Raw genomic sequence first — 21371 nt, 5'->3', positions numbered from 1 at the left:
AATCCTGCATAATGCACATGCATATGCAGTACTAATCACATTCCTGCATTTCCCATAAATATGCTAAATTCCTTTTGATATGCAAATTCCTTTGTCAATGCGCCCAGCTTATATATATGCTCCAAGCTCGTGTGCTGTTTCATTCAGACTCTGTCGCCTCGACGGACCTGGTTTTCACCTGAGGACGGCTGCTTGCGTTGTGGCCGAAACGTCGTGAGAATTGTTTTATTATGTTTTATTTTTATTATTTTATTACTTCCCTTCTACGTGACTTTACCGAAAGAACCAAGAAGATAACAGGCAGGTCGTCTGGGGACGGAAATTCCCTTGATTGTCGATACCAGGTCAGTAAAGTTTAGTTCCGCAGAGGTGGTTTTTCCAGTGAAAGGCCGCAGGATTTCAGACAAAAAACGAGCCAGTTTGTAGGTGGGGGAGTTGATAGTATAGACAATGGGACGAAGAGGTGTATCTTCTTTATGTATATTTGGCAAGCCATATAATCTTGGTGGCCTGGCTGCAGAAGGTTTCAACGAGGACTGTTTGGTTTGATCAATTAATGCGGTTGAATCAGAAATGATTTTGTTGGTTTTAATGTAACCCACACTTCTGCTCGTAGAAAAACAACCCCCACAAAACATCCTTTACATCATTCTGAAATTTAGTAGAGCACAATTATTACCACACGGTATTGTTATTATTACGTAATTAGTGCTCGTGAAGCCTTCTTCGCCGGCTTCCACGCCACCCTGTTGCACAAGCGGCACTAAGTCTCGCGTGGCTGCGCCATGCTCGTGGCAAAGTGTTGGGTTTTTGGGTACCGCGTGTGCGCGCTCAAGAGTTCGCCGGGCGATGACAACCCCTGCTCCCCCTACTCAACACTTAGAGAGGGCGATCTCGTGCACAGACATGGGTAAACAAACAACGAAAACCATGGGGCACATTTGGAAAATCATTTGTTTATTGCTGCTATGACCAGTGTAGGTCACCAGTGAAAAATACATGCTTAGCTAAATGGCCGTTACCCAAAATAACTGCCTGACTGACTATATAGTTGGTGCACATTTGCATCTGGATTAAGGCTAGACTAAACCTAACCCAAGAGCATGATCTGGAATTCTAAAGGGAATAATTGCACCACTCTCTGACCAAGCAGAAACAGTTGGCACTGGCAGTTTGATGATCATACCTTGTCAGACTGCATTCATAGAGGTTTTTTTTACTGCTCCTGACATCTTTATGGCAATCAATGTTGATGGGGTGCTATTATAGGCCCTCCTGAAAATCCACAATTATGCCACAGTCTGTCTACCTGTTGTAGGGGGGGGGGGGGGGAGTGCGTATCAGACTCACCGTGGTACCACGGTATATGCGGATACGTCCGATATGTGAACGTCTGTTGAACACGATGTTTACCAGCACCGTACGCACGGATTGGTTACGAGATACAAGATTAAAGCGCATACTCCTTTAAACGTTGCTAGCGTGCTTTATGTACGTTTAACTTCTTTCCCACCGTACATAGCCAACCGTGTTAATCGGAGGATGTGCAGGGGCAGGACAACAAACTAAACGCAGAAGGCAATTCTGAAAGAATGAGTCGTTCTAAAGAAATGCGCCTGGGCAGTGTGCGAATGTACACGAGATGAAGAAACACCGCGTGAAAAGGTCGGATTTTGGAACATCGATAGAAATAAGTAATATTTAAAAACACTTTTTTTAAAAACACGCTTTAATGAAATGTACCGTAATAGTAAGGGCAGAACTCTACGATCTTGATTTTTGATTATAGTGTGCTGATTTTTAAAGGTGCATTGAAAAATGTATATTCTGCTACTGATACTCCTGCTGTTGTGGAGTGACTCATGCAGCCAACTATAGCTGCAAAGTTTGGTCGTACATGTTACATGTATCGTTTATTGTTAAATTTGAATCACAGTTCCTATGATCACTGTTACATTGTTTTTATAGCTTTATTTTGGTGATTTTGAAAACGTTTTGTTTAGCCATGTTTGTTTGTTGTAGTACAGAGTTAGCCCGATAACTTTAATCTACATTGTCTTATGGTTGTTATTGTTTGACTTGCATCCCACTGGGATTTTTGCACACATCATTGAAATCCGGTGTTTATTCTGGAAGACTTTGCTGTTTTAACCCAGGATTTTTCTGTTGTGATGTTTCTCGCTTTTTTTTTTGCGGTTGCACCCGAGTCAAGAGCCGCATGGCTCACAGGGTTATACAACAACACATTCCTGCGGAGGGAGCTGGTAGGAACGTTGGGTTGCTCGGTCAATGGCCAGGGTCAACGGCGGCGTGATGTATTCCGCAAAAATGGCCGACTGTGAGGGCGGGCACAAGCCGGCGTGAGTAGGTTAAACGTTGAGTTTTATAAGGGCACCACGGGGTGACCAGCCCCTCCCCACCCAGCCCCACCCTCCCCATCCAGCCCCTCCCCAACCTCCCCACCCAGCCCCTCCCTACCCTCCCCTCCCCCTCACCCAGGCCCTCCCTGCACGACGGACGGACATAATAATCCCCTGTGGGCTGGTGTAACCAGGAGGTTCCTACCAGTATTAATGAAACTGAAACAAGGACTGTTGGATAAGTAACTTGGCAAGCCCTGATATGTTGCTATTACTGTCATTGTTTAGACCCCAAGTGAGTCAGCATTTAAAACATGCATAACAAACCTGTTTAAATCTCTTAGAATATGAATAACATGTCTACAATGATTGTGTTGATTGCTGGCACAATTGTGCCCTACATTACATGTATTGAATGTTATTCAACATTGGGGAGGAGTCTGCCTTCATGTTCAGACACTCGCTGCTAGGCCTGGCAAGGTAAGGTAAAAGTTAAAAGGTAAAAACAACGAGCCTATTTTTACCCTACCTTTTACCTTACCACAATACAATCACTCTACCCTACCTTTTACCCTTTAGCAGGTAAGGTAAAAGGTAAAAAGCAACGAGCCTACCTTTTACCCTTACCCCATATAAATTACCCAATTACAGGGTAATTACTAGGGAACTGCACATGAACAAGGTTTATAACGGTAAATGCTGGGTAGAGCGCTTTATTTATATAGAATACTCTCGATTCCAATTTTACACGCTTGTTGGTGTTGTCATTGTTGTTGTTGACGTTGTTGTCGTATCCTCAAATCTTGTAACAAAATTTTTACCCACTTCCTAATGTGGTATCGACTGGAAACTTGGTACACTTATGTCATACTGATGACAACACTATATTCTATCATAAAATCCTTTTTTATATGTTATGTTTCGGCTTGGGTCTAATTGTCCATGGTCAACTGACGTTGGCTGTAAATCACCACGGTCCCTTACGTTGTGGCAAGCTTCGGGGCCACTTCCTGGAGTCGTGGAGTTCTTCCATTACTAGTACATTTCATAAAAAGCGTGTTTTTAAGAAAGTTTTTTTAAAATATAACGTATTAAATGGAGGCCACGGACTGCGCCACTGAGCTTTTAGCGGTAAACTAGGTACTGTATTTACCGGGTAATACTTCGCGCTACCTTTACCCTACCGGGTAATTCTTCCGAGCTACCTTTACCCTACCTTTTACCTTACCCCTTGGCATGTCGACATCTTTACCTTTACCCTTTTACCCGGTAAAAAGGGTAAATTACCTTACCTTGCCGAGGCCTACTCGCTGCTGCCATAGTTGTCTCCAATCTGAAGGCACAGCCACATGGATGGTATCTCTGACATCAAATGACCTGCGAAGTCATGCTCGGGTTATAACAAATAATTTAAGTATGGTCATATGACCCTAATGACGTACAAGGCATGGGGGGGGGGCCTTTATCAAGCATTCGATTATAAATATAAATGGCCTGTACATTAACATGCATGTCTGGATTAGAGGTTAAATATCATTAAGTCTGGCGATGATGTTTAATGCAGGTGGAATAAACATGTTCATGTGGATGAATGAGTGATCGGACGCATGCATGTGTAATGCGAGCAAGAATAGGGTGGTTGCTGGCCTCCGCGCCACTCACACGGCCCGGAGTATTGGGGGGCGGAGCCTGGTCAACGGAGCGTGTGGGAGGAGCCACTGCTCACCTCGGCTCCAATGGGAGACGGGGTGAGCGGGGGCGGAGACGGGGGCAGTACTGGAAGGAGGAGTCAGGGTCACGTGAGGGGGAGGATATAAGGAGAGAGCCGGAAGAGATCGAGAGGTTGGAAGAGAGTGAGAATAGGGAGGAAGCCACGCTGGGCAGTGGCGGAGAAGTGGTGCCATTTGCCACGTGGATGGAGACCGACGCGCACCGTAGGCCAGCGGTGTGCGTGGGGGTGCCGGGGCTAGCAGAGTGTGGAGGGGCTAGCAGAGTGTGCGGAGCACACGTAGCTAGCGAGTGGCCAGCAGGGTGTGCGGGGGCACACGGACCAGCGGTGTGGCTGGTGGCATATGCGGAGGGGCACACGGAGGAAGCAGAGTGGCTACGGTGTGGGCGAGGGCCACACGGAGCGTGCGCGGGGCGCACGGCAGAGGCGGCGCGGGTCCGGACGAGGACGAGCGGGGTGCGAGACAAGAACCCAAATAAAGGATGAACAGGACCTACATCGCCTGACCGAGTCCTTTATTACACATGATTGGGAAAACTAGCGAGTGAGTGGCTTGTAAAGCAACAGGCACGAAATGTATTGAATTGGTACAGTGAGTGGTCAAATATGTAATAATTGAGAGAATGAGTAAGTCAAAAGGTTGCAAAATCTGAGCGTTGTTCCAACCTCCCCAGGCCATCCAACTTCAAACAGAATCTACTCATTCTCAACAACATGGACAGCCAAATCAAGTGGGCTGAGATCTTGGATGACTGAGGGTAAGTCCCAGATACCTGCATCACATTGCTTATATGCAGAGAAGGAGGCTCCTTGATCAATTACTTTTAGTAGACATGGCTTGGTGGTGATGGGAAGACGTAATGATCGAGTGTGGCTGAGAGGATGGGTTCAGATCTGAGTTTCAGCCATTTTTGTTTAAACTGGGGTCTCAAGCTAAACATGACTTGTAAAGTTTTACTGCCATGTGATCAATATTTCTCAATAGCAGGTCCTGTTGTGTGGTAAGAGGCAATTACAGCGATCTTAAAATTAGTTCTGTGAAACTCCACGTCCTTCGTTCTCTAATTCATTACTCGTCGTTTGAATTAATTTTTTGTTCTTTGTAGGCCGGGACTCGTCGTGCCAGTCGACCACGTGAGGGGACATGGATGAGGTGGACCCTTTCCCAGGCCAAAGTTGCTACAAGCATCACTCCCCAAAGGTGGTGGGGTCTGTGGGGGCCAAACACACAACATTTTCTCCAAAACTAGCACACCATCACACCAAAATATCACTACACCATCTCTCCACATTACCTTTCTCAAGACACCACACCACCACGGCCAATTAAATGCACCATCATAGAGCCTCATCGTGTCTCTACAGTGAGGGAAAAAAAGTATTTGATCTCCTGCTGATTTTGTGCGTTTGCCCACTGAAAAATAAATTATCAGTCTAATTTTAATGGTAGGTTTATTTGAAGAGTGAGAAGAATAACAACAACAAAAATCCAGAAAAACGCATGTCAAAAATTGTATAAATTGATTTGCATTTTAATGAGGGAAATAAGTATTTGACCCCCTCTCAATCAGAAAGATTTCTGGCTCCCAGGTGTCTTTTATACAGGTAACGAGCTGATTTTAGGAGCACACTCTTAAAGGGAGTGCTCCTAATCTCAGCTTGTTACCTGTATAAAAGACACCTGTTCACAGAAGCAATCAATCAGATTCCAAACTCTCCACCATGGCCAAGACCAAAGAGCTCCCCAAGGATGTCAGGGACAAGATTGTAGACCTATACAAGGCTGGAATGGGCTACAAGACCATCGCCAAGCAGCTTGGTGAGAAGGTGACAACAGTTGGTGCGATTATTCGCAAATGTAAGAAACACAAACGAACTGTCAATCTCCCTCGGCCTGGGGCTCCATGCAAGATCTCACCTCGTGGAGTTGCAACGATCATGAGAACGGTGAGGAATCAGCCCAGAACTACACAAGAGGATCTTGTCAATGATCTCAAGGCAGCTGGGACCATAGTCACCAAGAAAACAGTTGGTAACACACTACGCCATGAAGGACTGAAATCCTGCAGCGCCCGCAAGGTCCCCCTGCTCAAGAAAGCACATTTACATGCCCGTCTGAAGTTTGCCAATGAACATATGAATGATTCAGAGGACAATTGGGTGAAAGTATTGTGGTCAGATGAGACCAAAATGGAGCTGTTTGGGATCAACTCAACTCGCCGTGTTTGGATGAGGAATGCTGCCTATGACCGCAAGAACACCATCCCCACTGTCAAACATGGAGGTGGAAACATGCTTTGGGGGTGTTTTTCTGCTAAGGGGACAGGACAACTTCACCGCATCAAAGGGACGATGGAAGGGATCATGTACCGTCAAATCTTGGGTGAGAACCTCCTTACCTCAGCCAGGGCATTGAAAATGGGTCGTGGATGGGTATTCCAGCATGACAATGACCCAAAACACACGACCAAGGCAACAAAGGAGTGGCTCAAGAAGAAGCACATTAAGGTGCTGGAGTGGCCTAGCCAGTCTCCAGACCTTAATCCCATAGAAAATCTGTGGAGGGAGCTGAAGGTTCGAGTTGCCAATCGTCAGCCTCGAAACCTTAATGACTTGGAGAAGATCTGCAAAGAGGAGTGGAACAAAATCCCTCCTGAGATGTGTGCAAACCTGTTGGCCAACTACAAGAAACGTCCGACCTCTGTGATTGCCAACAAGGGTTTTGCCACCAAGTACTAAGTCATGTTTTGCAGAGGGGTCAAATACTTATTTCCCAAATTAAAATGCAAATCAATTAATAACATTTTTGACATTAGTTTTTCTGGATTTTGTTGTTCTGTCTCTCACTGTTCAAATAAAACTACCATTAAAATTATAGACTGATCATTTCTTTGCCAGTGGGCAAACGTACAAAATCAGCAGGGGATCAAATACTTTTTTCCCTCACTGTATACCATCACAAGACACCATCTCTCGAGAACATTCCACTACTTGACCTCTCCAAATAACACCATCTCTCCACCATCCCACTCATGCAAGCACTTGAAGTGGTAATTTATTACCAATGACAGAATTATATAAATCAGTCACATTAATTGTCTGTTAGTTGATTTTGAAGTTCCATCCCAGTTGCCCATTATGGGCACTACATGGGCACTATAGTGGGCTACCAGATCTTTATAATGGAGCATTCTGTGGAAACTATTGCAGTGATGATTGTTGACAACAATTGCTATGAAATCTTCGCAGTCGCTCACAGCCTTAAGTGCATGTATGGGGTTTGTGAGGATGTAACATGTATTTTGATTCTGTAGGGGTTGGGATATTTAGGGGTTAGGGCTACACGTACAATGTGATAAAAGTATTGATGGATAAGGTGTTATGTTAACATCAGGTGATAGTGTATATTCATGTGTGTGCTAAGCAAGCTTGAATGAGTGAATGTGGATGTCTGCATCTGTACATAGATGTGTGAGTATGCATTTGTGTTTATGTGCACGTCTTATGTTTGCGTGCCTGTGGGTATGAATTTTTAACACAGAGGCTTTCGCGACCAGTATTATTCATAATAAACATTTTTGTGTTAGATCACGTTATTTATAAATGTGTCGTAACCTTCCACCACCCGACATGGCCAATCAGCAAAAAAGTGTCGCGTTGACAAATAGACAAATAGTTCACTACTTTAGCCCACCGGTGTGTTGAAGAGTGAATCCACAACATTTCCAGTTTTTTTTTTGTAAATGTTGTGGTTTCACGCTTCAACACACCGGTGGGCTAAAGTAGTGAACTATTTGTCTTTTGTCAACGTGACACTTTTTTGATGATTGGCCATGTCGGGTGGTGGAAGGTTACGACACATTTATAAATAACGCGATCTAACACAAAAACGTTGATTATGAGGGTATGAATGTGTGTTTGCATGTGCATGTCTGAATATTCCTGTGGTCAGCGGGGTGAAGCGTCTCAAGGAGAAGGACCTTGCCACGGAGAAACGCCTCGTGGTAGAGGAGCACCTCTTTGAGATGCAGCGCCTTGCCAGGGTGGAGTGCCGCACAGAGCAGAAGTGCCTCAGAGACGATCTCCACCAGCAGCGCCTCATTAAAGGGAAGTGCTTCACGGATGAGAAGCGTATTGTTCTCCCCGTGGCCGCGTGTATTTTTCTCTGGGTTCTTCGGGTTTTCCCTCCACATTCAGAAACATGTGTTTAAGAGTATTTGGCTGCTATAAATTGCTCCGTGACAAGCCACTTCATGGGTATTTCATTTGTGGCCAGGTCGCTTCTGGAAAAGAGCTGCATAGCAGTGGGCCTTACCTGGTAAAATAAAAATAGATTAGTTTTGTTAGTTTATTTTGTGCCACAGAGGGGGGGGGGGATGTCCATTCAAATGGTCGAGATGTGATGTAAGGCGCTTGTGACTTCCCAAAAATATTATTTATTTATGGCAGTTTTTCATATCTACACATGCACAACGACACGCCACTTTCTCCATCTGCCTGACTTGGTATTTTCTTTTTTTTTACTTAAATAAATGTTAATTTCGTTTTGTGTACACGTGTATGTTTGTGTACACCGTTTGGGGAGCGGTGGTGCAGCAGTTAGCGCCCTACGAACTCAGCCATCTGAGTACGTGGTGTGGTGTGTATAACATCTCAAACCTGGGGAGACAAAGGCAGCCAGACGTGGGGCTGGCCACCCACCCACTTCTGTGCCATGCCGGCCATCATAGGTGCTACCCGCTAACAGCACTTGCCCCAGCAATCTGTTAACGGCGATACGGGGTACTTTTGTCTTTTTGTGCAATTGTGTGCGTCTCTGCGACGCATGCGAAGATGTGCATGTTTGTGTTTGATAAATGTACATCCGCAATGTGTGTGTGACGTGTATGATGCGTGTGTGTGACGAGGGTTGGAACAGCAATTCACGCACTGCCCTATCCACACGGCGAACTCTCCTCAACGCCTCGAGCCTCGGCGGAGAGCGCCGCGAGTTGACTCCAACTCCGGGTTTTCAGGGACAAACACCCCACCCCACCGCTCCTCCCCCCAAGCCCGCAGTGTTGGGGGGGGGGAGAAGTTGCCCCCCCCCTCAATCCACGCTCAGGAACTTCCGCTTCTTCGCCGTGTTCATGTACAGTCGCCAGGGCCACTCCACCTCGGCGGTGGCCGCGTTGTCCAGCGTGCCCAGTTTAATCTCGTAGACTGCGCGATACACGAAGGCAAAGACCCCCCCCCATGTAGCCTTTAAGACCGTGTGGGAAAAGCGCTGTTCGTTTATTAGCACGTAGGAAAGCCAGCATGGCACACGAAGGGGTGGGTGTGGGTGGCCAGCATTACGCCCGGTCATCTTTAAATTTACACATCGCATCGGGGGTGGGGGAATGCGGGTCAGGTCACGGCACAGCGAATGCGACCAGAGCAGCGACCCCACCGACTCAAGTTCCGACCCGCTCTGCAAGTCACTTGCGGGCCGCGCGGCCCGATGCTAGACTCTTACATTCAAGCCCATCATCCTCCCTGGGGTCGACCACTTCGTAGGGACGTCCACAAGGATTTTCCACCACCTCCGCAGGGGTGTAAAGTGGAGACGAGCTGGAACGTGTCAAGCAGACTTACACTTCATCTTGAATCACGGTCCCACCTCCTTCAACTCGATGTCCTTGCCGTCGCGCTTGTAGACGTGGTGCCTGTTGGGAGGGGGGGGGGGGGGCACAGAAGTCACAGGAGGGGTCGCGGCAAGTCACACGGACGGTGCTGGACTCTCATTACGCGTCCTAGCAGACGTTTGCCAGTTAGAGCCAGCACTCGCCCTGTTAAAAACTGCGGATGCATAAACAAATGAACAGCATTACGCGCCGTCAGCTCAGAGATGGCGTTAAATAAAAACTCTGTGCCCATGCTCGAAAACTCAAGTAAAACGAAACTATTTTTATTTTACTACTGAGCTATGTAGCTCTTCACATAAAAATGTATAGCTGCCAAATACTCTAAATTCAAGTTTTTAAATGTGGAGGGAAAAACCCGGAGGGCCCGGAGAAAAATCCATGCGACCAGGAGGAGAACATGCAAACTCCGAATATATAGGCGTGAGGGTCGGGATCGAACCTATGACCTGTATACCTGGCGAAGCCGTCAACATCTCACCACCGCGGCATGCCTGCGTTACGGTGAAAATTTACAGTTTGTAAAACAACCCGCAAATGAACTAGTTGGGTCAAATCACATCGCAACATCAAAATAGTTTAGTTTCACATATGTGCATTGTCGGGGTCTGCACTCAAGGCCACCAGGGCCCCCAAGTGGCTCGTGGTGGGCCTTGCAATGAAGAACGCTGCGGCAGACCCATCGGCGACGGACAGCGGACGACGACGACGACCGAGACGTTGCGAGGAGGCGCGGCGGCAGCGCACCTGAACGAGATGTAGTCGTCGTCTTTGGCGAGCATGATGATGCGCCGGCTATCTTCCTTGGGCACAGGGAACAGGTACCGGAGGTTATTCGACACCTGCTCTCGCCACGAGAGAGACGGGGTAAAACACGCCGAGGGTAACTATCGGGCGCGCGCATGCGGAGATTCCTCGTCCTCCCCCCCCCACTGGCACCTCCGATTAGCACGGTCGGTCTACGTACGGTGCGAAAGAAGTTCAACATACATACATACATGAGTATGGGTCTCTGTGGTTCTATATGAGTCTGGATTTCTGGGAGCTATGCGCTTTTAAATCTAGATTGGAAACTAATTTCTTTAGAAATGCTTGTTGTGTTTAGTTTGTTGTCCTTCCTCTGCACCTCCAATTAGCCAGGTTGGCTATGTACGGTGTGAAAAAAGTTCAACATACGTACATGCCACGTCGGGTTGGTCTCCCGGGCACATTAAACTCGCAATAATTTAGCGCTGCCGTGGCGAGATGTTAACTACCTCGCCTGGTATACAGGAGCCGTGGGTGCGATCCTGAACCTGATGCCTGCTGTATATTTGGAGTTTGTATGTTCTCCCCATGGTCGCGTGGATTTTTCTCCAGGCCCTCCGGTTATTCCCTCCAAGTTTAGAATCAACATCAGGCGTTTGGAGCAGTGGCGGCTCCTGCAAAATCTCTCAGGGGGGGCAAATGTCTGGATGATTGATAAGGATAAGGTCCACCCATGCAATGGATAAATTAACAGCTTAAGCATGTAAAGGAAACTTCACTTCTTTAATATTAATGAAAAATAAAGTGACTCTTACAATACATCTTGTTTGTTTCTATACTCACTATTAAAACAAACCACTCAAGTTTCTTTTATTAAAGATTCCACTAGGTGGCGACAAATTATATTGTTGGATGAAACGTGCTTACGTATGATGACGTAAGCACGTATGATGACGTAAGCACGTTAGGGCGAGCCCTCCCGGAAGCCATAGGGAATGCATTGCAGCGCCCCCGTTAGAAAAAAAACATCTTTGAATGTAAGTCTATGGGACCACTCGGGGCGATTCTCAGCTGGAGGGAAATCGCACAAAAAGAGGCGGTACTCCACAGAACGTAGCATGACGCTGATTGGACTATATCCAGAGGCACAGTGACGGCTAGCGTGACTCTGTGGTTGAATGACATTGGTGGTGCGTCGCCCAATCGCCCTAATGAAGAAACCGCCCCTGGTTTGGAGTATTCGGCTGCTATAAATTTCCATTTGATGATGATAAGCCACTTCGTTGAGCTATCGTTTGTCATAGCCAGGTCGCTTCTGAAAAAGCTACGCGGCTCAGTGAGGCACGTCTTGTCGCGACACAAAGTCGCGCCTGATGACGGTGGCGGTGATTGTGGTGCCGAGCCCCTACCAGCAACACGACTTTACACTCCGGCTTCTTTCATACAGGATCATCTCTACGCAAGTCCTCGTGATGACCACCCCTTAGACAGACGGACCGATGAAGCTGATGAATAAAACGCTTTAGACCTTCGTTGGCAAGGGGGTGGGGGTGGGCACACAGCACCTGGCCCAAAAGTCTGCTCACCCTTTCCGGTTCTGAGACATCTACAAGTTGCCGGGTGGTAGGTGTCATGTTCACCGCTGAATTTCGGTACGAGCGAGCAGCTCAGCGTTAATTGTATTTATAGAGGCGTAGCGCTGCTGTTTTTAAATGAAGTTGCCCTCACCGCAGAGAACCGTAGTGACACGACCGGTACTCGATGGAACAAAACTGCCACACGCCCTCCCGCATGGCCTTATGGAGCCTCGGTATGTCTTCAGGTCAGAAGACGTACTTGAGTTTTTCTTACGGTTCCGTTTCGACGACGTATATTTACATCATCGAAATGAGAAAGGGTTATAGGCTATACGAGGGATCTTCGTGTTTGGGGGGGGGGGGGGAGAAAGATGTGGGTGAGACTGGCACGGTGCCCGCACGCACCCTCTTTCCGAGTCGCGACGTGAAGTTGTGCATCACGAGGTGCGGGAACGCCTCGGACATCGTGCCCACGTCCGGGATGTCGTGCCGCATCACCAGGCTCGAGAGCGTCAAGTACGCCGTGGGGCCCAGCGGCAGGTGGCACATCACCATCCCGTCTGTAGCATCGTACCACGTGTCACATGGACAGCACGCCAGAGAGTTTGACACACCACGTGCGTCACACAGATAGCGTACTGGAGTTAGACACACTGCCATTCCATCTGCGGCATCATACCACACCACACCGCACACACAGTTAAGACATCGCAATCCCCCGTCTGCAGCGTCATACTACACACCGCACATCGTACACACAGTTAAATACACCGCCATCCCCCGTCTGTTGCACCGCATCACACTGGGGAGTGGCAGCAGAGCAGCTATCTCATTACACTACGAATCCGGTGACCCGAGTTCAATTTCCGGTGTGTCCAAGCATCGACAGTGGGGAGACAAAGGGGGCCAGATGCGGTAATGACCACACCACCCAACCCGCCGTGTACCGTGCGAGCCTTCGTAGGTCACTAGACAAACAGCACTTGCCCTGACAGTCTGTTAAAGGCTACACGGGGGAGCTTTGTCTACTGCGGTGCGTGTGCGTGCCTGGCATACCGCGGTGCTCATGCAGGACAATGAAGTCGGTGACGGCGTTGGCGCGGCACGCCCGCACCAGCGCCTCCAGCTTGTGGCTTCAGCGGTTCATCCGCTGAGCGTTCGGCAGGATCAGCTTCATCTCCTGTGGTGGCGGTGGGAGTGTGGTGGTGGTGGTGTGGTAACATGACACCAAGCGGTCACTCGCCGAGTCCGCTCGTCCCACCGGCGTCCGTCCCGGCCACGCTGCCTTTGTCCCCCCACCTACCCGCCCCCCACCTCCCCGCCCCCCCACTGCATCAGACTCAGGTTGTGTTGTTTGTTTTTTCCATTGCGGAAGCCAAGCCGTGCCGGTATACAGGGTCGCCAATTCCCGTGTTAGTACAACTGGGATGCACCATTGGAAAAACTTTACTATTTTTATTTTACCAGGTAAGGCCCACTGTGCTATGCAGCTCTTTTACAGAAGCGACCTGGCCACAAATCAGAGCTCAACTAAGAGGCTTATTGTCATGTGGAAATTTATAGCGGCCAAATACTCTTAAACGGACGTCAATTCTAAATGCGGAGGGAAAAACCGGAGGACAGCAGGCATCAAGGGTCAGGATTGAACCTGCGACCTCCTGTATACCAGGTGAGGTAGTTAACATCTCGCCACAGCGGCACCCCCAATGGTACATCTTTCCCATGACCACCGACCGTCCTGTGCTTAGTGGGCCAGTAGATACATTTTTCGATAAATGGAAGGGATCGGTCATCGGGATAAGGCGGACTGAATCGCGAGGAATGAGGTTGAGAAACGCTGCACGCACCAAACCAAAGTGTCCAACGTTCCACCACTGACGACCACCCCCCCACACGGACTCCACCTTTCACCAATAACCACATTTTTTCCGGTTAACTCAACGGATGCGAGTTGTCTCACACTGCACAAGCCCCATGATTGGTCGACACGGCTTGTGCGAGGTGCAAGGAACTGATTCTAAAGCCGATAGAGAACACGTGTGTGTGTGTGTGCGGTAGCTTCGCGGTTAGCTTGTTGCGCCACAAACCTGGCGACCCGAGGTCGATTTCCGTTCATGGCCAACACCAGTGGCGATTATCTGAACTGGTCCTGGGCCTCCTCTAGGTCGACTCAGCCTCAAATGAGTACCTAGTGCGGTGTATAAACATCACTACTATAGAGATAAAGGCGGCCAGTCGTGGTGCTGGCCACCCACCCCCTCGCAAACAGCACCTGTCCCAAGAGCCTGTTAAGGCTATATGGGGGACCTCTGTCTTTGCGCGCTTGTAGACACGCAATACACGGGGACACACGTCCCTCATGCGCCACCTGACCTCGAACCCTATAGCCCCGAGCCTGCACCTTGGTGAACTGCTTGAGGAGGGAGCTGGGGTCACGCGAGGTCATCACCATGATACGTGGGTCCTTCACGCCGGCCCAGCGGTACTCGTCATCCATGTGGCTGCTCACTCCTACCGGCACGGGGGGGGGGAGGTGGATAGACAGAGGGTGTAAATGGGGCAGGGGGGGGGGGAGACAGAGAGGGTAGGTGATCAGTTGTCATACTTCAATATTGGAAGGTGCTGTGACCACCGCTTTCATTCGACAGCCGACCAAAATTTACGCCACCACCACACACTTCACAGGGCCGACTCTTTTCCGTGTTCACGCCACGAGATTTTTCAACGTCCACTTGGGAAGCAATCGCCGTGCGGTATTTACAGTCAACGCAACTGCAGCATTAATCCCATTAAACCGGTCGGGGGGTTGGGGGCCCGCCGTTCTCGAACCGCGAACCTCCGCGGAAAAACGCGGTGCCACCGCTCGGCAGGAAGGACCTACGGCGAGCCGGGGATGCGCGCCGACTCGGCGTGACGCTTCTCCCCCTGCCTTGGGAGTCTCGCAGGAAGGAAGAGAGTGAGAGACGCGAGGAGACGCGATGGTGAGGGATGTGAGCTCATCCTCCACTCCCTGGTCGTCGAACTCCGCGGCCTTCTGGAGTTCAAGCACCTCCCGCCGCAGGTCCGTGGGCAGCACCAGGTTTTCTACGGTGACGTCAGGGGGATGGGGGAGGCAGGCAGTGGGTGAGGGGCAGGCGGGGGGGGGGAGAATTAACAAGGAAGAAAAATAATGCGCATGCATGGATTCATTCGGAAACGCTTTCCAAGCGCTGTTGTCTTCTCGCCTGTATCGTCAGACCATCTTGTCCCATCTTAGTCCGTCTTGCATGTCTCATTGTCTCTAGATACCTCTCTAGTCTGTCTTGCGCGTATCATCGTCTCTAGTCTGTCTCGCTGTCTCTCGTCCGTCTCGTCGTCGCGAGCCCGTCTCTAGATCTGTCTCGCTGCCCGTTATCATCGAGCGCCCTCTTGAGCCACGCCTTCTCCTCCACGAGGATCTTCTTGGCCTCGTGCGCCTTGCGGTAGAGGTACTCGCCGTGCAGTTGCGCCTCCTCAGCTGCACCACCAAACAAAGACAAAGATCCCCCGTGTAGCCTTCGACGGACTGTCGGGTGCAAGTGCTGTTAGCGAGCAGCACCTTTGATACACGATGGGGGGTGTGTGGCCAGCACCACATCCGGCCGCCTTTTTCTCCCCAGTGGCGATGTTTATACAATGCACCAGGTACTCATTTGAGGCTGAGTCGACCTCAGGGAGGCCCAGGAACGGAATAGTCACCGGTGTTGGCCGTGAGCGGGAATCAAACTCGGGTCGCTGGGTTCGTAGTGCAGCGTAGCGCTAACCGCGAGACGACCAGCAACAACAACCGCCATTCGCTACGTGCACGTTAAGGCCACGTGAAGCGTCGAACGCCCGCTGGCAGCAGGTCACGGACAGATAAACCCAGGTTGCCACTGGTTGCCTGACTGAGATGACTGGCCGATGCACCACCTGTGCCCCCTATTGTGCTACACCACCGCTCCCACCGACACAAAATCCCGTAGGCTATCATTTGTGATGGCCAGGTGGCTTCTGAAAAAATAAAGCTACATAGCTCAGTGGGGCCTTACCTGGTAAAAATATAGCTTAATAGTTTAGTTTATAGTTTTTAAATAACAATCAGCCGACGCGTGGCACGTGTCTCCAGAAGAAGACGCAAACTTCTTTCGCACCGTACGCAGCCAACCGCGCTGAATCGGAGAAGCAAGCCCAGACGAAGATGCAGCAGCGAACAGCAACAAACCACGAGCTTGCACTCTGAGTGCGGCACCACGATGCACCTAGCGACGTCGTTGATTAATCTCTGTAATTAATATCGATGATTCGATCCCACGAGAACAGATTCCACAAGAATCGCTTCCACGACTATTTTTGTAAAGCGAAGAACGCGAATCGATTCAAACGTGTTCATTACGGTATCATCAGAATCGGTATTGATTCTGTGCCGGAGGAATCCGATGAGCTATAAAGCTCTTTGATCACAGATGTGCCAGTAGGGGGCACGTGGTCATAACGTCACAACAACAAACAATACAAAAACGATAGGAGTGCAAAGGGAAGGATAGCAAACCACTAAAAATAGGTTAAATAAACCATATAAGTTCATACTCTTTGGTTCTTTCGGTAAGAAGTCTCGCTGTCCGTTCTACCCACTACAACTGGCGTCAGAAGTAGCCAAATAGTTATCTGAATCGCTATTATGGATACGCGAAGAGAAACTCGTACCAGGGCTCCGGAGGAAGAGGAGGACGACTCAACAGCACCGGGGTTGGCAGCCCCGGAGGGGGGAGGAGAAGCGCCGCCGGCCGAGCTGCACACTGCCCGCCGCCCGGCGGCTCAGCACCGTCGGGTGGCTCACTCCCGCCTCGCCCAACTCCTGCACGCGGCGGCATCCATCCGCGACGAAATACATCGCGGGTTATAACCACAACAAATATAACCACAATCACTGCGACCATAACCACCATCACAAATATAACCACAACCACCAGCTACATAACCACAAGTATAACCACCGTCCCTCCAGAGATAAAAACACACGGCCGTCTGGGAGTGCCTTTCATCCGCTACGGCTCAACACGAGGGCCACTCTGGGGCCGGTTTCCACCATCAGCGCCTCATCATCATCATCATCAGCAGCAGGGCCGGGCTCTGCTTGAAGCAGCGCCGTGAACTCAGCAGGCGTCTAGAACGTGACGGCTGTGGGCCAGGCGCCTCCTCTGTCCCCCCGAACCACTGCCGCCACTGCTGATGTGTGCACACCGCGCGAGGTTCTCACCTTCAGGCTGAGTCGACGTAGAGGAGGCCCAGCGAGCCGCCGCTTTCGCGACCCACTGACGGTGGCCGCGAGCGGGAAACCAAATACTCCGATTGATGCTCCTGCTGTTGTGGAGTGACTCATGCAGCCAGCTATGGCTGCAGGGTTTTGGTAGTACATGTTGTTTATGTCATTTATTGTGAAAATTCCGTCACAGTTCCTATGATCACTGTTTCATTGCTTTCATTGCTTTATTGTGGTGATTGCGAAAAGTGTATTGGTTTAGCCATATTTGTTTGTTGTAGTACAGAGTTAGACGGATGGCCTTAATCTAAGTTGTCTTGTGGTTGTTGTTGTTTGACTCGCATCCCACTGGGATTTTTGCACACAGCGTTGGTGTACGGTGTTTTTTCTGCAATATTTTGCTGTGTTTTCTTGGATTTTCTATTTGCACTCAGTCACATATTCACTTTAAGATGTTTTTTGTTCATGTTTTTGTTTTTTGTTTGTTGCGGTTGCACCCGATTCAAGAGCCGAATGGCTCACAGGGCTATACCTATTAAATTAACTTGAACTTACCAGGGGGGAGCATGGGAGGTGGTCGTGGGGGGGTCGTGGGGGGGCATGGGGGTTGTGAAGGAGGAGGGGCAGGGAGGGCAAGGGGGAGCATGGGGGGAGGAGCTTAGGTGGGGGGAGGAGCTAATGGCTATTACGTCACGCCGCATCTCGCGCCACGTGCTTCCCTCCGGCAGTTTGGCCGTTCGAGAGGCGCGGACAACCTCTAGAGCAGGTGAGGATTGGAGCCGAGCTGTGGGTGAGTGGTGGTGGTGGTGGTGTGAGTCTCTCTAAGTGAGTCTGTGTGTGAGTCTCTGTGTGTGTAGGGAGGGGCAGGGGGGGCAAGGGGGGGGGGGTCGCGAGGGGGGGCCGTGGGGGCGGAGCGGGGGGCATGGGGGGGTCGCAAGGGGGGGCAGGTGGGGCCATGGGGGGCATTGGGGGGTCGCGAGGGGGGGCATGGGGGGTCGCGATGGGGGGCAGCATGGGCAGGGGGGTCGTGGGGGAGCATGGGGGGGCATCGAGGGGTTGTGAAGGGAGAGGGACAGGGGGGACTTGGGGGCATGGGGGGAGGAGCTTCGGTGGGGGGAGGGGCCCATGGTTATTACGTCACGGGGGCGTCATTACCTTGTACCGCCCCCGCATCTCGCGCCACGTGCTTCCCCCTGGCAGTTTGGCCGTTCGAGAGGCGCAGACAAACTCTAGAGCAGGTGAGGAGTGGAGCCGAGCTGTGGGTGAGTGGTGGCGGTGGTGGTGTGAGTCTCTAAGTGAGTCTGTGTACGTGTGTGTGGGTCTGTGTGAGTCTGTGTGTAGCGGTGACCCGGGTTCGATTCCCGCTCACGGCCAACACCAGTGACGATAATCTGAACCGTTCCCGGCCCTCCCCCAGGTCGACTCAGTCTCAAATGAGTACCTGGTGCGATGCGTAAACATCGCCACTGGGGAGACAAAGGCGGTCGGGCTTGGTGCTGACCACCCACCGCCTTGTGTACCGTGCCGGCCTTCATACGTACTGCTGGCTAAGAGCACTTGCCCCTACAGCCTGTTAAGGCTCTATTGCGGATCGTTGTCTTTGGTGTCCTATACGAGCAGGAGGAGGAGTGGTGGTGTTAATGTTGGTGGTATTGGTGGTGGTGATATTAGTGATGGTTTGTGGTGTTAATAATAGTGGTGTTAGTGTGGTGGTTTTAGTGGTGGCCGTGTTGGTGGAGTTGATGTTGGTGGTGGTGTTTTTGGGGTTCGTAGTGTTAATGGTAGTGGTGTTAGTGCTGGTGTTAGTTGAGGGGAGCTGTAGTGTAGTGGTTAGCGTGCTGCGTTACGAACCTGGCGACCCGGGTTCGATTTCCGCTCACGGCCAGGTAGACTCCACCACAAATGAGTACCTGGTATGATGTGTAAACATTGCCGCTAGGGAGACAAAGGCGGCCAGGCGTGGTGTTGGCCACCCACCCCCTCGTGTGCCATGCCGGCCTTTATAGGTGCTTGCTAACAGCACTTGCCCCTACAGTATGTTCAGGCTATATGGGGGATCTTTGTCTTTTTTAGTGTTGGTGGTGTTTGTAGTGGTGTTAATGGTGGTGTTAGTGGTGGTGTTAGTCGCGGTGTTGCTGGTGTCCGAACAAAGGAGCGACGGTCACAACAACGACCTTTGACCTGGGCGGCTAAAATGCAGCACGTTGGCACAGTCATTTCAGTCAGTCAACTCTTGGCACCTGGGTCTGACCTGTGACCTGTCAGTGAGCCTTCAGCATTTCACGTGGTCTCAAAGTGCACCTGGCCTGGCATTTGCCGCTACTTAGTGGCGAATGGCGGTCGTTGTTGTTTTTGTTGTGTTTTGTGTTATGGGTGAGTGGTGAGGTTGTGAGTCTGTGATGATAATGTGAGTCCATGTTGATGATGAGAGTCCACATTGTGACATGACGCGTGTTTAGACATGATTGTCGTCGCACCCCGTCGGTTTTGTGTGACCCTCGCCTCCGTCTCCCGCTCTCCACGCAGAGACCCAGACCGCGCGAGAGACACAGTGAGCTCTGAACACCCTACTCTGCAAGTTGCTACCATGGAGGTACGTGTGGCTCCTCAAATTGTGTGGTAAAATATGGGTGGACGTGTGTTTTCCCCTCTACTTGTGCACCTACCTGTATACCTGCGTGTGCTTCTCCTTGTCCGCCTGAGTGTGTGTACGTCTATCAGAGTGTCTCTCCGAGATCCTGTTGGTGTACCTGCCTGTCTACGCGTGAGCATTTACAGCACTGTTATCTATCCACTGATGGATGAAAATGCCTACCTCCCTGAGACCCTGCTACCCCTAAGATGCTGTGATGGAATAATCCACCAAGTGCCGATTTTGTCGCACCATCTCTCTGGTGGCTCTCCTCTCAGATGTGTTTCGTTCCTTGACTGCCGCTCCGTTATTATTCTTGACTATCAGCCATTGTTGTCCCTCCTGGCCATGGCTCGTCATGCCCGAGCCCCAATCACTCCTCTTAACAGTTTGAACAATCCCATTGACCTGCGTGTAACCTCAAAATCAACGCGTCTTTCATTGTAAATCCAAGCATGGCATCTGATATTGGCCAAATATCTCAATGCTGAGAACCGACAACATCTCGGCAGGACCCTCCTGAATGTGGAGCCCAGGATCTCAGAGATGCTGGCTCAGTGCTCGCCTCCTGCACTTGCTTCAACATCTTAATCAAGCCTATGTGGTGGACCTTTGTCTTTGTGTGTGTGTAGATGAGCCGAGCTGGAGAGGCTCTGAGTAACGACAATTATTTCACCACGTGGAGTGCGCTGTCCTCAGACGGCACCGGCTCCATCTGTACCAAATCGCCGAAAGGTAAGAACAGTAATGAGGGACGTCACAGTGGCCACGGTAAATGGTGGGACATCACGGCGGCCATGTTGCATGGGGGACGTCACAGTGCCTTTGGTGCATGGGAGACTTCATGGTGGTTGTATGGGTGATGTCAAGATAGCCATGTTACATGGGGGACTTAATGGTAATCATGTTGCATTGGAGACTGCATCATGGTGGCCATGTTACATGGGGGACTTAATGGTAATCATGTTGCATTGGAGACTGCATCATGTTGGCCATGTTACATGGGGGACTTAATGGTAATCATGTTGCATTGGATACTGCATCACGGTGGCCATGTTACATGGGGGATTTCATGGTGGCCATGTTGCATGGGGATAATTATCTGTGCTCTGGCCTCCGTACTGAAACAACATCAAAGGCTTTCAAATGTGCTTCTGCGGCCATCTGGAATGCTCTTCCAATATTAGGAAACTACTAGCTATTCACGTTTAAATAATCTAGATTGACAACTAATTTCTATACTCATTTGTTCTTTCGGTAACGTCACGTAGGTAGAAATAAAATAAAACAAATCACGTTTCGATCGCAATACAAGCAATCTTAATCAGGTGGAACAACCACAGCAATAAAAAATGCTGAATTAGGCGAGAGAGCTGCCATGGCAAGAGGTTATATAGGTGTAA

General features: G+C 50.1%; 1 pseudogene; it reads right to left on the bottom strand.

The window, feature by feature from the left end:
* Positions 1–9178: 9178 nt before the first annotated feature.
* On the bottom strand, positions 9179–20554 carry LOC133356700 (U3 small nucleolar ribonucleoprotein protein IMP4-like; annotated as a pseudogene).
* Positions 20555–21371: the final 817 nt, after the last annotated feature.

The sequence above is a fragment of the Lethenteron reissneri genome, chromosome 55 (assembly GCF_015708825.2).
Source record: "Lethenteron reissneri isolate LAM-NWPU_2019-01 chromosome 55, ASM1570882v1, whole genome shotgun sequence".
In the NCBI taxonomy this organism is placed as follows: domain Eukaryota; kingdom Metazoa; phylum Chordata; class Hyperoartia; order Petromyzontiformes; family Petromyzontidae; genus Lethenteron; species Lethenteron reissneri.
The sequence above is the reverse complement of the archived record's forward strand: the minus strand, read 5'-3'. Positions and strand labels throughout refer to the sequence as shown.